The 16,502-nt window shown below is 42.2% G+C and overlaps 1 protein-coding gene across 3 annotated transcripts in view; it reads right to left on the bottom strand.

Moving 5' to 3' along the window:
- The window catches only part of PRKN (parkin RBR E3 ubiquitin protein ligase), a 1,272,474-nt gene that overhangs the window by 777,431 nt on the left and 478,541 nt on the right, over positions 1-16,502 (bottom strand). The gene's annotated exons all lie outside the window — the stretch shown is intronic.

Genomic DNA, 16,502 nt, shown 5'->3' with positions numbered 1-16,502 from the left:
CATATTTATTTCTGGTGCACCAGGATGGGAACTCCTTAAGGTAGCTGTTTTGATGCAGCCTTTAAAAAAAAAAAAAAAAAAAGCAAAGAAGACAATCTGACTAAATTGTTTTGACACAGCCTCAGTGAGTGTCCGGCCTAAGGGCACTGTGTCATTGTCACCAGGAATGCGTGGATTAGATGAATTTACTCCTCCCTCACGTCACCTTGCACTAACCAAGAGGGAAAGAAGCCGAGATGGGCTGATAAGACTTCCGGGATCAACTGCTTGAGTTCAAATTCGGGCTCTGCCTCTGTCTAGCTGTGCTTGTGGGGGAGTCAGTTTCCTCATCTATAAAGTGGAAATACAACCTTACTGGGTAGGGTTGTAAGGAATAAATGAGATAATGGGTATAGAGTGCTTAGCCAGGGTAAGTACCCAGTAAGTGTTAGCTATTCTAGCTATTCTTACCAGCATTAGCTATTCAATTCATCATCACCAATCTATGAGATGCAGTCTGCTATACTTAGTTCTTAGAAATAAACCACATTTATAGATTTCTGTGTGTCATTTTTTTAAGTACCACTATATATCCTGCTCTATGCATAATCCTTATAATTTAGGGTAAATGTTATAGGGGAAGAGGGCGGTGAGAAATTAAATATAATGAACAATCATTGGACAAATAAATTACATCCACTTTTTAAGTGCATTTTGCATTTAGTTTAAAGTTAGAAATATTGATGTTTTATGATTTAAAATATACTTGAGAAAAGTGACAGGCTGCCCGAAATGATGCTTTTGTTTTAAGAAATAATTTCATAGATGGAAAATCTGTGTCTGTATTTACTGTTACAGAGCCTCTTTACACTTGGATCCTTTCCCATCAATTTAGAGGAAATAACATTTATCCACACACATTAAATAAGAGTTGGCTGAATGGCAAGTCCTGCCCTCACCTTTATCCATACATATACCTAGGAGCATCTTACCTTTGGGTTTCAGTGCGGACCTCAAGAGTGATGTGTCTTTAAAAATCCATGGACTCAATATTCTATTGCATTTAACCCGATTTTCCTCATTCTAGACACCTTAGCTCTGGCATGACAATACAGCTCTTGCCCTCACATGAAACACATGATATTTTAAAGGGATCAGACGTCTCAGCTCAGCATCCTTTACCTCGTCATTTATCCAGGTCACCATGAGTTCTGGCTTCACATCAGAATTCTAATCAATTCAATATCCTTGTTTGAGGTGTGTTCCTTATTTTCATCTCTAGTCGGGTGTTCACTCCCTTGTTCTTTTGTTCTTGTTCATTTCACACACAACTAGTCCCATTCACATGAAACACATCCTTATCCAACCTGTTGTATTTTACAAATGAATCTTCCAAACAGAAGGCCGCTGTGCCCTTCGGAGTTCATAAACACTAACAATACTAACCGCCGGTACTTGAAGCTAAATGAAAGGTTAATCATTTGTGTAGTATCTTGGACCATTTCAGATACAAAACCAAACTGTGATATAGCTGGAGAGGTGCTGAGAGATTTTAGATATCTAAGAAATTACATGACTTCTTGAGGCATATTTCTTTACCTGTGAGCATAGAGCTCTCTTCGGAAGAGACAAGAGACACTCCACCGGGCGTTGATTTCAAACTCGATTACTCTTTAGCCTGACAGTGTATTAATCAGAGATATTGTTGCAAGGGACAGAAACCGGCTCTGGCTCCCTTACACGTCATGGGGACGTCACCTCGGTGCAGTGGTACCTTCGAGTCCACCTGCAGGCGCACTGTCCAGAGGTCACAAATTTAAATGCTGAATCACACAGTTCTTTAAAATCAATTCAAACATAATTTGAAAAGCTATACACATATATGTGTATATATGTATACGTATATATGTGTGTACATAAATATATATATACACACATACACACACACACACACATAAATACACGCAGATAGATATACATAATTACACATTTAGTATAAGATGAAAACAGGATGGGACCCACAGGCAGAATAGCCCCCGGGCCAAAGACACACAATCACTCTATCAGAGAGACAAAAAGACGAGGTACATCTGGATTTAGATTTAGCCTGTTAATCAGCCTGATGAACAACCACAGATTCTCTATTTTCTGGGCAGGGGAAATATGGGCCCAGATGGACAATACCAGTGTGTGGCCACATTTAGACTTCCTGACTATTAAGAGCTATTACTAAGAGATGTCTATTTAGTGCAAATGAATATTTAACGCCTCCTATATTTCTGTCTCACATACATTTAGGACCCAGACGCCTTACGAATGCTGGGTATCTCCCGAGCCTTCCTCCCTCTCCATCTTGAACACACACAGGCTCCATTCACTACTATATACTGCGACTCAACAAAAGCCATAAATTCTGCCTTGTAGTGACTTAAAAATACCTAAAAGTTTCAGACTATGTTCTATATGTAATAGAATTAAATGCTCAGAAGAGCAACTACCATTACTTGCTATATAAAGAAACACACCGAAAGGGTATTGAGAACACTCAGAATCTCTGAGAAACTGGAGAGCAGGAAACACAGAATAGGCAGTAAGAACCAAGGAGAGGAGTCCCCGTCGTGGCTCAGTGGTTAACGAATCCGATTAGGAATCATGAGGTTGTGTGTTCGATCCCCGGCCTTGCTCAGTGGGTTAAGGATCTGGTGTTGCCGTGAGGTGTGGTGTAGGTCGCACACCCGGCTTGGATCTGGCATTGCTATGGTTGTGCTGTAGGCTGGCGGCTACAGCTCTGATTAGACCCCTAGCCTGGGAACCTCTGTATGCCAGGGGAGCAGCCCTAGAAAGCCAAAAAGACAAAAAAAAAAAAAAAAAAACCAAGGGGAAAGGCCTGCTTCAGAAACAGTCCGAAGTCTTCACCAATGCTGCTGCAGAGGCAAAAACTGCCCGTGTCCCCATGTCGTTGTGTCACTCACTGAAGCTTCAAGCTCCAGGAGTCCCCTTGAAACAACAGAGCCCCAGTTTCATTCCTGCTCCTAGATGTACCAGAACTGAGCAGAGAAGAATCTGGCCCATTGCATTCCACAACGGAGGATGGCCAGGGCCCCTCAAGGCTACATAAACCAGAGCACCCCAAAGGGAGATGTGGATGCCAGACAGATGCTAAATGTCCCAAACAGGGGCCGCTTAGCCATTATCCCTGCTTAATATCTCACAGAGATTTAGGACCTGAAAAACCATCTCCACACTGAGGACCTGAAATTTAGCTCAGGTCATATCATATGCAGCAGCCAGCTGAATATAGCAGCCTTCCGGAAGGTAAGTGCCCACACAAGTTTTAGTTCTTTACACACAAAAAAATCTGCTCTTCTTCTAGTATTTCTAATCCTCGTAAATGACACAAATACCTACTCATTCAGGCAAAAATAAAAATTTAATAAGTAATAAAATGATGCATCTTCAACGCCATGTTTATAACTTTCTCTCTTATCCCACATCAAGTTCCTGGGCACATCTTAACTACTCTATTTCAACCAAGTTCTTCCCCTCACTAACGCAGCACTCCCATCGTGGCTTTCCCCGTTCCCCTTCTCAAGCATCTCCTCACACCAATATCGCTGTTACATATTACATATCTTTTGGTTTATTTTCTACATAATTCAAAAGCCATGAGAGCAGGATTTTTTTTTTGTTATCTATTTTATCTCAGCACCTAGAAAAACATATAATAGGAGATTTATAAAATATATTGGATGAATATAGGATATAGTTATGCAATTCTTTTGTATCTATTATAGAACATATGGCCTTGGCAATCATAGATTAAAAAACAAATCAACCTAAAGAACATCAGTCTCATATTCTGAGGTGGTAGAAAGTACTGCCATGAAGGTATATTCATCAGGATTGGTGTTGGTGGATTTTTTCCAGGTGTAGTTCGGCATCCAGGCAACCTCCAACCTGCACGGCTCCATAGCAACTGTGCACCTAGAGCTGAAGCCCATCAGTTAGTAGAGAGAGTGGGGATTGTGTTTGAGGGCAGTGGGCCACAGCTCCACTCTGCTCTACTGCTGTAACTGCAAGCCTGGCCCTACCTCTGCCTATACGTGGCAATAAACTAGCACTTCCCCAGTCATGACTTCCCCAAGGGCTGGGGTCTGATACCCAGGCTCACTAAACAGCTAGGCTATGCTAACCCCGTGAATTTTTCCCCATAAGGGAAAAATTCCCCAGATGCCAGGCTGCATGCGCTCACTCCCATTCGCCCTTTATTGACAGATATATCCTCAATCTTTACATCTGGAGATAGGTTACCAGTCTTATACTGTTTTATGCTTGGTTTTAGGAAGGATCCTCCTGGAACGCAGCAGTGAGAACACATCTTTGCCACCTTATCTCTCGATTAAATGTCCAACTCTCATCTTCTGAGCAGAAGAGTTGCTGGAACAAAGAGAGTCTTGGGTATGTGAGAAAGCATTTAAGTGTTGAAGGGGTTCCAATGGAGGGGCCAGCTATTATTATGGAGGGGATGGCATGGGTAAATCATATTAAAACTCAGCTAAAAAAGGAGTTCCCGTTGTGGCACAGTGAAAACAAACCAACTAGTATCCATGAGGACGCGGGTTCAATCCCTGGCCTCTGTCAGTGGGTTAAGGATCTGGCGTTGCCCTGAGCTGTGGTGTAGGTCATAGACACAGCTTGGATCCTGCATTGCTGTGACAGCATTGCTGTGGCTGTGGTGTAGGCAGGCAGCTATAGCTCTGACTCAACCCCTAGTCTGGGAACTTCCATATGCCATGGGTGTGGCCCTAAAAAGACAAAACCAGAACAAAACAAAACAAAACTCAGCCAAAGAATAAATGCCCATGAAGAGTCAAGAAAATTATACAAGATGGGTCATTTGAGGCTAGGCTTCCCTTTTCACAAACTAAAATATAACACGAAGTCACTGTGCTCAAAATAGTATGAAGGGCCGTGCATTTTTATAGGCAATATCAAATAAGGGGAAGCCTATGTCAACCTTTTAATAGATGGAACTTTATTGTGACAAAAGTAATATTTCTAAACATTGGGGAAAATGATTATTTAATAAATAATAGTATCACAAAAAGTCATCCCTTCAAAAGAAATAAATTTGGGCCACTTTATCACACCACATGCAAAGAGAAATTTCTGATAAACTAAAAGTTACCTTTTTTGCATTTTTTTTTATGGCTACATCTGTAGCATATGAACATTCCTGGGATTGAATCTGAGGCACAGCTTCGACCTATGCCATAGCTGAGGCAACGCCGGATCCTTTAACCCACTGAACTGGACTGGGGGTCAAACCAGCACCTCTGCATGACCCAAGTCGCTGTAGTTGAATTCTTAACCCACTGTGCCACAGTGGGAACTCAACTGGATCAACTGAAAGTTTAAAATGTATTCAATTTAAACAAGTTTAGGAGATTTTTATATCTAAAATAGGAGAAAAAAAAAATCTGGGAGTTCCCTGGTGGTCTGGTGGTTAGAATTCAGTGCTTTTGCTGCTGTGGCCTGGGTTCAGTCTCTGGTCTGGGAACTGAGATTCCACATCAAGCCACTGCACACTGCAGCCAAAAAGTGAAAAAATAAAATAAATAAATAAAATAGGAAAAAATCAGAATACGTGACTCTATGAAAAAAATGTTTAAGTGAGTTTAACAAAGGACACCATAAATAAGAACAACAGAAAACAAAAACCGAGAGATGAGAGAATATATATGCAACTTCTCTAGTAGATAAAAGGTTACTATGCCATATAAAAACATATATAGGACTTACAATGTCATTTTAAAAAACTAATACAATACAGAGGAGTACATTTAAATGCTCCATAAATAGATAAAATGAAATTAAATTGTAACAATATTTCATTGAAGTTAATTAGACTGGGGAAATAAATAATGAAATCAGTTTTAGGGGAATAAGAGCATTCTCAAATATGACAGCAAATGTGCATTGTTGCAACTTCTCCTTTGAAACACAATCTTGCAGTATCTATTAAAATTAAAAATACACAGGCCCTTCAACCCAGAAATCCATTTCTTTGAATAAAATCTATAAAAATACCAGGATTTAAGGATATAAGTATAAAGATATATATTATATACATGCACACATACATATATTTCTATTCATTGGATTGTAGTAGTTTCTCTTATTCCTTTTCTCTCTCTCTCTCTCTCTCTCTCTCTCTCTCTCTCACACACACACACACACACACACACACAAAATCTGGAAATGAAATGTATACCATCAATAGATCAACAGGAAAGTGTTTATAGCATTATAGCACCATTATAGCAAAGCATAGAATATTATGCAACCATAAAAAATAAAAATAGAGAAGTATAAAAATTACCTTTGAGAGAAGGGTTATAAATTGTTTTCAAATGAGAGAAATAAATCTAGAAAAGGAATCCTGCATCTGTGTATGAGGCTAGGAATGCCCTCAAAGATTCGAAGATCCCAGGAGGGGCCGTCACTACAATGTTATCTGTGGTTAGATCCATGGTTTCTGCCTCGTACTTGTTCGTATCCTTCAAGTGCTATATAATGAGAAGGTATTATTTATATAGTACAAACTAATAAAGCTCCTTGCATTACTGAAATGCAGTGCTGTAACTATACCTTTTTTTTCTAATTAAAAAAATACGTTTCAGGATAACTTACTGCTTCCATCAGCTGCTGCTCCAAGAACAAAGAAAAATTACTTACAGCTCATCATTTACAAGAACTTTGATATGATTTAGCAGAACTGAAAGCAAAGCACACATTCTCTTTGTCCCTTCCAACTATTCCAAGAATAGAACAAAGAAGACAGAAGTTTGGCTGTACATTTAATAAAGAAAACAAATTAAAGGAGAGTGCTCTGCATTGGGACATTTGAATCTCAGTGGCAGCTGCCAAATTAAAAAAAGAAATAAAGTGCCATAGATCAAGCTGCAGCGGTGTCCCTCTGCATCAGGCTGGCTCCGCGGGCCCTGAGCCATCCTCAGCGCTGCCCATGCTGTGGGTGCCCTTCCTTTCTCTGTGAATGTGACCGGGCCTCTTGAAGGAGAACACTGGGTGGGCATGCCTGCCAAGCTCTGCACTGCCATTAAACACCAGGAAGAAATGCCATTAGGATTCTATTTGAAGATCCTATTTCCCCCCTCTCGGCTAAGGAGGCATTCTCTAACACGGACCGCCTCGGAGTCTCTACTGAGAAGATCAAAAAGTGTCTGTGAGGCCACTAGGCAGGAAGGACTCTGGGAAACAGAGTAGCTACGTGAGCAAGGTGTCTGGGAAAGAACCAGTAATCCCACTCTCCTTACGCGTCACCGGCGCGGTGCTAACTGTGAATTCTCGAATCCTCTCTGCAGAGAGGAATTTCATTAAAAGAATTCTATTTCTGATAAAGCAGTTTTAGCAGCTGAGTCTCTCCCCGCATGATTAATTCTGCGGCAAAAAGGAGAACTGGCCACCCTTACTGTCCCTGTGTGTCTGGGCGCTTGCTCCGCAACCTTAGCCCTGGTTCTGGGGAACCCCGGTCAGTCCCCATCCCTGGCTGTGCTCCTGCAGGCTGAGGGGGCATCACATGCCACCTCCTTGACGTTTGGAGGTACTCAATATTCAAGTTCAGCTATCGACCTCCTTGTTTGAAGACTAAACTTGACCCTTTACCATCAGTAGAGCCGTGTCGTGTTCTGACAAAGCATCACAGGTGGACAAGGCGAGGTGTTCAAGAGGACCTCCCTAATCCTTCCATTGTCAGTGTCATGAGACAAGAAATGAGCGACTGTCCAGGTGTCTGGCCTTACTGGGGTGAAATTATCAGCTTCTGATCGAGGGGCATTTTATCTGGGTGCTTGGTTTCACTGAGCTGCAGTTTCTTCTCTTTGGTCACAAATGCAGTTTGAACACAGCTCGCAGTTCAGGGGTGCCTGACTCGATGCCAGCGTTCTCTATGTGAATCTATCTTCTCTTCTGGCTTCTTAGCAGCTTAAACCAATGATCTTTTTTTTCATCTTTCATCTTTAGCCCAAACTATGCCAGGCCCTCCTCAGGACACCCCTTCTCTGTACGTCTTTGTCATGCAGATGGAGCCTAGTCTCCGCTGGGCTTCCACCACGAGGTTTGGACTGGTGGCTGCCCTGATCACAGAGCTGCCCAGCGGCTGCTGCCTTGCCTCAGCCCCCAGCCTGAGGGTCTTTCTTTCCAGCCTGCTGTCGAGCTGTGGTGAGGTGCCCAGCCCTCTGGTCACACTGCACAAGTGTTCTTGCCAGAAATAGCCAATCACGCCGACAGACGTCAGAGAGGGCGTGTGCCTTCGGGGGTGCAAATAACAGAGGAGCAGGGGACGTGAGAGAACTTTCTGTAAAAAAGGTCTAAACCCACCAGTATAGGGGGTTTACTAGTGAATAGGTAAAAGTGTCACTGAGGATTTATGCCTCTTACTGTACAGGAACAACAACCCAGGAAAGCACCGCCTGCCCAAATCTATCATTACCTGCACACTTGGCTCAGCCCACGGTTGCCAAAGCCTCGTTTACTAATTTAACATGTGCTGAAGCTGCTCTCCTTGGCAGAGCTTTGGACATTGTCAACAACGTCCCAGCGGCAAACAGAGAGAGCCCCAACCAGGGCAAACAGATAGCTTTGCATTTGCTTTTTATTCCTGCTTTTCTTTCTTTTTTTCAGCAGGATGATTTCAGGAAGGAGAGTGTTCTCTTTGTCAAATTATTGGGGGGGGGGGTTGGTGTTTAGCAAAGCCTATTTCCTAGAAATGCGTATTGGATGCTACAGCTGGAAGCCTTTGTGATACATGCGCGATCCACTGCAGAGGTCTGTTTGAGGTGATGTGCCTTTACGGTGATTGCCTGGGAACCTGGGCTGTGCTGAGAAGGTGACAGGAGAGGAGAAGGGTTACTACGGTCTGCATGTTCTTCCTAAATAAATATTCTCGCCTTTGAACGTTATCAGAAGTCCTGAAGATAACATACACATATAGTCCTACGCCACAAACCTTACTTAAACCCCACCAAATAAAACGCTCAGCCCGGAACCAGGCTTGAGAAAAGACCTGTGCACTGTGAAAACCAAACAATCCTAAAGGAAGATTTTTTCTTCCTCTTTGATCTTTTCCCTTTCTCCACATTGACCTAATGGCATGTGGTCTTTTTTAATTGCTTCCAATTAACTAGTTTTCAAAATTTATACCAGAAACTAACTCAAACAATGTATTAATTAGTAGCTTAATTAACTTGGACTTAGCTTTATAGGGCAAAACAGCAACTGAGGACATTAGACTGCCTTTCCCTTCCTATATCTCAATGAGTCACTTCATTAATTCATTCCACATACATTAACTAAGTGCAAAGGAAATATATACCAAGAGCAAAGAAGATAGAGACAATGAAGACAACAGATACCAGAAAAAATAAATAAAATGACTCCATTTTAGACTGTTTTGGCTTCATTCTAGATGAAAATACAAGTCTAGACAAATACCTTCAGCCATCTAGAAGCTTGTCTTTATATTTGCATACTGCTTGATTCGAGAAAAAAATATAAAATAGCCTAAAATAATATGCCTAAGTGAAGACATCTGAGCAGGTGGGGGGAGCTGATCAAGGGAAAGACAAGTGGAAAATATTGGCTAAAAGCTGGTGGTGATATTCTTAAGCCAGGTCAAGTAGGCAAGTTTTATGTGTTTGCTAGAGGCAGGGCACTGATTCTTTCCTAAGCTTTCAAGCAAGCATGGCACAGGGGGGAATGATATTAGCTATAAAAAACACGAAACCTTTTCCTTATTTTATTGCTGTTTCTGATACTGAAGCCAGAGACCAATTCTCATAATTCTCGTCCAATAAGTAGATGGTTCTTCGTAGTGCGATGAGTAACTCCTCCAGGTGAGTTGCATGGGGTAGTGGTGACATCATCTCTGAAGTGCACCCAGGTTCTCCCCTAGATCCTGGGTTTCACACACCGTGAGTTTTAAATGTTTCTTGAATTAAACGGGACTAGGGAAGTTAAACAAGAAATGGAGAAAGAAAGGAATAGATAAATAAATAGAGGATCAAGCTTGGACCAGTGTAGATGGTATGTTGTGAGAGGACCACAAAATCCAAAGTGGTACCTCAGAGAGACAAAATGATGATGGCAGTGATGACGACGACGACAAATGCTGATGGGGACGACGATGACGACAGCGATGACAGAAGCGCGGGAAGGGGGTGAGAAGGGAATAAGAATCCCCATCAACCACTAGGTCTCAGGCCCCGAACACACTGTGTTATGTGCATTTTAGTACTTATTCCAGCACTACTGCCTCTGAGCAGGAGGGAAGCCCCAGACCCACACAGTTTTAGATACAGGAGAGATGCTAAAATAATGTCGCCAACAGCCCTCGTTTTAAAGGGAGAAAAGAAACGTTAAAAGATTAAGGGTCTGGCTAGAGGTCAGGAATCTAGGGAGAAGCATCTGGCTGCGTTGCCGTCCAAACAGACAATCAGTTCTCAGTTCAGCGATGAGTCAGATGTGACTGAGATGTGCATCCCAGAATATGCATTAACAGAACATCAGTGGCCTGAACTCCCAGCCCTTCTCTTGTTTACACCAAGCCTCACAAATAATGTGTGTAGAAGGAAAGGAATTGCATCTAAAATTATTTATCTTTACACATCTTGTCTGCGTCCCCAGGGCCACCCTGGAGGAGAACAGGGGCTGGCAGGTTCCTTGCTGTGCTGCTGGGACACTAGGTACACGAGGACTCTGGCCGCCGAAATACCCTAAACTGCAGTTATTAAACACAGATGCTGCTTGGCATTCAAACATCACGTTTAACATTGTGATTCCATCCGCATTTATAGTTAGAGTGGAGAACACCTGATGAAAAGTGCTATGTTCAAAGACGTCCAGTATAAACTGCTAAATAGAAGTGAAATGCTGTTTCACTTGTGCAGAGGTCTCTGCCTGAGGATACACAGCACCGGCCCAAGTTTCAGTCATGCCCACAAGGCCTGCCCGGAGGGCAGGAGGGGCTGATCTAGCAGAAGTCAACTCCCAAGAGATAGTGAAGAGTCACCTGGGAAAGACAACCTTATAAATGAGGAGGGTGTCCTGACACCCAAGCAGGAGGCAAGTACAGCACCTGAATTTAAAAACTCGGATGGCCAGGTACCAGCTCCAGTCAGGTGCGCTGGCTCCTCCTGGCATTCCTGCAAGAGTCTGGAAGAAACACCAGAGGACTTTCTCACTAAAACACATTTACAGCTTCTACCAGCGAACGAGTGCATTTCGGGGGCAAAGGTCAAAGATTGCACCAGGTCTGAAGATCCAGCTGCTTCCTTTGCACCTCCACCTGGATGGATGTCCGAAATGCAGCTGAAATTCGCAATGGTTTCGGACGTCTGGAGGCAACGCCTGTGTAACTCACACCGACTGCTCCCTCAGTGCCCCGTGTCTTAATGGGTGACATCCACCTCAGTCTGGTTTCCCAAACCACCTCTGGCACCTTCACTTTTTTATTACAAAACTACATGCCCATCACTCTTTGATGCCTTTCTCTTCTCCCCCCCTCTCTACATCCTCTATCTTTTTAGTTTCTCTTCTGGTTCAGGGTCACTGCTTGTGATGCTTATTCTCACCAGAAACCTCTGTCAAAACCTCCATCTCCCAGCAAGATTTTGGCCATTGTCTCAAGTCTGGCAGGATTCACTAGGGTGGACGGTACCCCGGCAGCTGCACACACCCTTGAGGAACCCAGGGGCAGAGGCAAAGCCTCAGCTGCAGCCCTGTCTGCTAAGATTCTGAATCACTGGCTAATCAAATCCATAGTTTGTGGTAAACGTGTATGCCAGTTATTTCCTCCTTGCTTCTCTAGACCTACTCACCACCCTTCGCCATATCACTCTCTGCCTAGAGAGGTCCCGCCCATAGAGGTGGGGAAAGGCTATGGCTGGACGAGATTTGGGGTGCTTGATTTGTGACCTGCAAAGGCTCCAGCATTTTCCCCCCAGGGCAGATGTGGTGAAGCCTGTCTATTAGAGGGTCCACGCTTCCTTGCTACTGGAATGTTCCTGATGTGACTGGTCTTCCATCTGGAGTGGGAACCTTTGAAAACAGACAGGCTTTGGACTTCTTCTATAGGATCACATACCATGTTGTGCTTTTATCATGGTGAATCTAATAATTGCTGCTTAATGATAAATCCAATCATGGCCATCCAAAATGTGTTTGTGTTTTAAATTTAATCCACAATTGAATAATTACCATATTGTTTGCAACACTCAAACTAAGGTCTTGTGAAATCTGCTTTTCACCTCCTTCTAAAGCCTATTATTTTTGGGTCATTTCTGCCAACTTTTACAACACATATGACAAGTTACTATTGGTGCTTTTCTGCTGATTTGAAGAAGTGATTACAAAAAAGAATTTCTATAAATGCATGAGTACTGGGGTAATGCACATTTGCATTTCATTGGCAAAACGATATTTTCCACAACTCAGTGGCCTCAAATGGATCAAATGTTCTGCCCAGCAAGGCTGCACTGTGTTTGGCTTTTAAATGTGTGTGTGTGTGTGGGGGGGGCACACACAATATTTTCTCACATTGAGAATTATATGCGCCAGGAAGAAGGATACTATCTAGATGGCAAAACATAAGGTGATGGAGAGTAACAAGATTCTAAGGAGAAAATATGGCTTTGAGGGGGTCTTGTGTCTGGGAGTCTGGTCTATAGCTGAAAGTGGCCTGAGACACTTTTCCTACAAGGCTGGAGCTAGTTCAGGTCTGACGGTTAATCTTCTGTAAGATTATCCAGTGTCCTTACTGAGCCACTCTGGGGGTATCCCTAAACTCCGAAAAGCAGCAGCCTGTGAAAGCAATTCCTCAGTGAAAGAATTTCACGTCCTCTCCTGACTCAGTAAGGGGTAGAGAGACTGTAAGCCTCTCTGTCATAAAAACTAAATTTTCACAGGCCAAAGGACAGATATTTGAAGGAATTCAAATGGCGACCAAGCAGTGAACTGTGAAGCGTGCAGCCTGGGTCCTCGTTGCTGATGTGTTGTTAACTGTCTGTGATAAAGGCCAGGCCCTCTCATTTCTAGGCCCCTGGGTTACAAGCCATCATACTTTTCTAAAGTTTGAAGCACTCCCCGCCCCTGATGACACATCTCATTTCTGCAATAGCCAAGTAACCACTGCACACTCTTCTTTCATCCTCTCCTCTTTTTAGTTTTAGAAAATACACTTAAAATTTAAAAAATTCAAATAGCCTGTCATCTTATGGACCCAACTAGAATCTCCCAAACCATTGCAGCCCAATAAAATCCTGTGATGACAAATATGCCCTAAAGTTACTTTAAGATAAAAAAACAGGAGCTCCTATTGTGGCTGTGTGGTTAATGAAATGGACTATTATCCATGAGGATGCGGGTTCAATCCTTGGGCTTGCTCAGTGGGTTAAGGATCTGGCGTTGCTCTGATTTGACCCCTAGCCTGGGAACCTCCACATGCCGCAGGTGTGGCCCTAAAAAAAAAAAGACAAAAAAAGAGATAAAACCTATACACTGCCCTCTCTTTCCCTCTCTTTCTTTCTTTCTTTTTTGCTTTTTAGGGCCAAACCTGCAGCATGTGGAGGTTCCCATGTTAGGGGTTGAATCGGAGCTGCAGCTGTCAGCCTACATATACCACAGCCACAGAAACACAGGATCCAAGCTGCATCTGCAACGTACACCACAGCTCAGGGCAATGCTGGATCCTTAACCCACTGAGTGAGGTCAGGGACTGAACCTGTGTCCTCATGGGCTCGTTACCACTGAACCACAGTGGGAACTCCAACACGGCCCTTTCTTTCTCTTGATCACTCTTCCACAATTTCCTCTCTGAGCTTCCTCTCTCTGATTTGTTTTCCATCTTGATCCTCCAGTGAAGTTAAAGATGCAGCTTTCACAGATACTTTAAAATTTCGAACAGAATGATCACGATTGAGAAGCACTTGTATATAGATCAATGAGAAATGCAAAGGCAATCAATTTTCTCCACTTTGTAATGGTACTATTTTTGCTCTCTAAATGAGGCATTTATTTCAAAACTCTTATACATAAAAACATAATTTTAAAAAACAAAACTCAAAGAAAATTATGCTTTTTCCACCTTGGGCTTCCCTTCTCATCTAACAGGATAAAATGGCATTTTTATGACATTTATATTGGGCTCTGCTTTTCTGAACACATAAATTGACGTGTTCCTAGATTTGTGGTGTTATTTAGTTGTACTTCACCTAAACACTACAGCAAATTTTCCAGTCTTACAGATTTTTTTCCCCTAAACACATTGGAATTTCCTAAGTTCAACACAATACATAACCATTTGAAAGCAAATATTCACTAAATTTCAAGTTGTAATAGGTAAACCCAAGATGTTTTCTCCAGTAAATGATAGACTAGAATCACATATAGAAACTAATACTTGTACCAATTTACTCTTCTGCCCATCCCCTTTCAAAACATGCTTTTCCCTACAAATGCTAAGTGCTGAAGAGGGTGTGGAGAAAAGGGACCTCCCTACACTGCTAGTGGAAATATAAATTGGTACAACTACTATGGAGGACAAGATGGAGGGTCGTTCTAAAACTAATATAGAGCTACCATGTGATCCAGCATTCCTGGGTATGAAAACCATAATTCGAAAAGATACATGCACCCTAATGTAAATAGTGATATTTACAATAGTCAAGAAATGGAAGCAATCTAAATGTCCATCAACAGAGGAATAGATAAAGAAGATGTGGTACATAAACACAATGGAATATTATTCAGCCATTAAAAAGTCTGAAATAATGCCATTTGCAGCAACACGGACGGACCTAGGCATTATCATACTGAGTGAAGTAAGTCAGACAAAGGCAAACATCACATGGTATCACTTATATGTGAAATCTAATAAAAATGATAACAAAGGAACTTACTAATAAAACAGAAACAAACTCACAGATTTCAAAACCAATCTTATGGTTATCATAGGGCAAACTATGGGGGGGAGGAATTAGGAGGATGGGAATAATAACACATACACACTATTGTGCAAAATACGTGATTAACAAGAAGCTACTATACAGCACAGGGAGATCTGCTCAACAGTTTGTAATAACCTACCAGGGAAAAAGAATAGATATATTTACATGTGTGACTGATTCACTTTGCTGTACACCTGAAACTTATACAACATTGTCAGTCAACTATACTCCAAGAAAAAAGTTTAAAAATCATAATACTCCAAATAAAAGAAATAAATACCTTTCACTGAACATACTGCTCCAAATGAAAATTAAAATGATTTAAGTCCATATTAAAAGTCATTCATGTTGCCTAAGAAAACACTAGGAAGGACAAGATTTCAGGTTAAAAATGGCAAATTCCAGTGTCTTCTGTGTCCTTCATTATAAGTGACTTGAAGATCTTTTTCTCTCCAGGAAAGACGAGGCAGCATTAGCTTCGTCTAAATGACAGCAGCCCTGTGGTACCAAGGGCCCACATTTCCGCTAATTTGCAGTACTTATTATCTGGATACCATGAGATGGAATTTAATAGATGGCTGGAACAGCTGGAACATGACATTTAGCAAAGAACATGTCAGCGGCACCTGTGGTCTCAACCAAGATGGGGCCTCCGAAATATAAATCAAAGAAAATTTAAGAATATCTCAGAAGAAAAGGATGACAATGATCCTGCACACTTAAAATATTGTCAATGCCTTAGGGAACCCACGGAGCACGCAGCGTTAAAAATAATGATGTATCAACCAAAGATACAGGAGGTGATGTAGCAGAAGGAGAAAATCTTCAGACGGTCCCCCTACCATGTTGGTTCAAGGTAGAGCCCATCTCAGACTGACGCCTTGGTGATTTTCTTTTTCTATGATGCTCCTAGAGTTTTCTCAGGTGCAAATAGAAATAGCGGCGCCTACCTTTCCCAGTTAACATGGCTGTCCTATAAATCAGGCTGATGTACACAGAAATACTTTTTAAATTGTTAAAGCCTCTGCAGATTAAGCTCTTGTAATAGAGCATTATAATGTGATAGAGATACTATATTATATCCAGAGGTTTCAACTGGAGCACCAGATACAACAGAGACGGCAAACCAAGAGAGGTGTTGATTCTACACACACATTTACAAATCTGAAAAAAAAGCGATAGGGAGTTCCTGCCGTGGCTCAGCGGAAACGAACCCAACGCACACCCATGAGGATGCAGATTCGACCCCTGGCCTCGCTCAGTGGGTTAGGAATTCGGCGTTGCCGTGAGCTGTAGTGTAGGTCTCAGATGCAGCTTGGATACCGAGTTGCTGTGGCCATGGGATAGACCAGCAGCTGAAGCTCTGAATGGACCCCTAGCCTGGGAACTTCGATATGCCACAGGTGCGGCCCTAAAAGGTAAAAATGAAATAAAATAAAATAGAATAAAAACCAGAGACAGAATTTTTAAAATAAGTGTTATTATCTTAGAGCAGTTTTC

The sequence above is a fragment of the Phacochoerus africanus genome, chromosome 2 (assembly GCF_016906955.1).
Source record: "Phacochoerus africanus isolate WHEZ1 chromosome 2, ROS_Pafr_v1, whole genome shotgun sequence".
NCBI classification, from domain to species: Eukaryota; Metazoa; Chordata; class Mammalia; order Artiodactyla; family Suidae; genus Phacochoerus; species Phacochoerus africanus.
The sequence above is the reverse complement of the archived record's forward strand: the minus strand, read 5'-3'. Positions and strand labels throughout refer to the sequence as shown.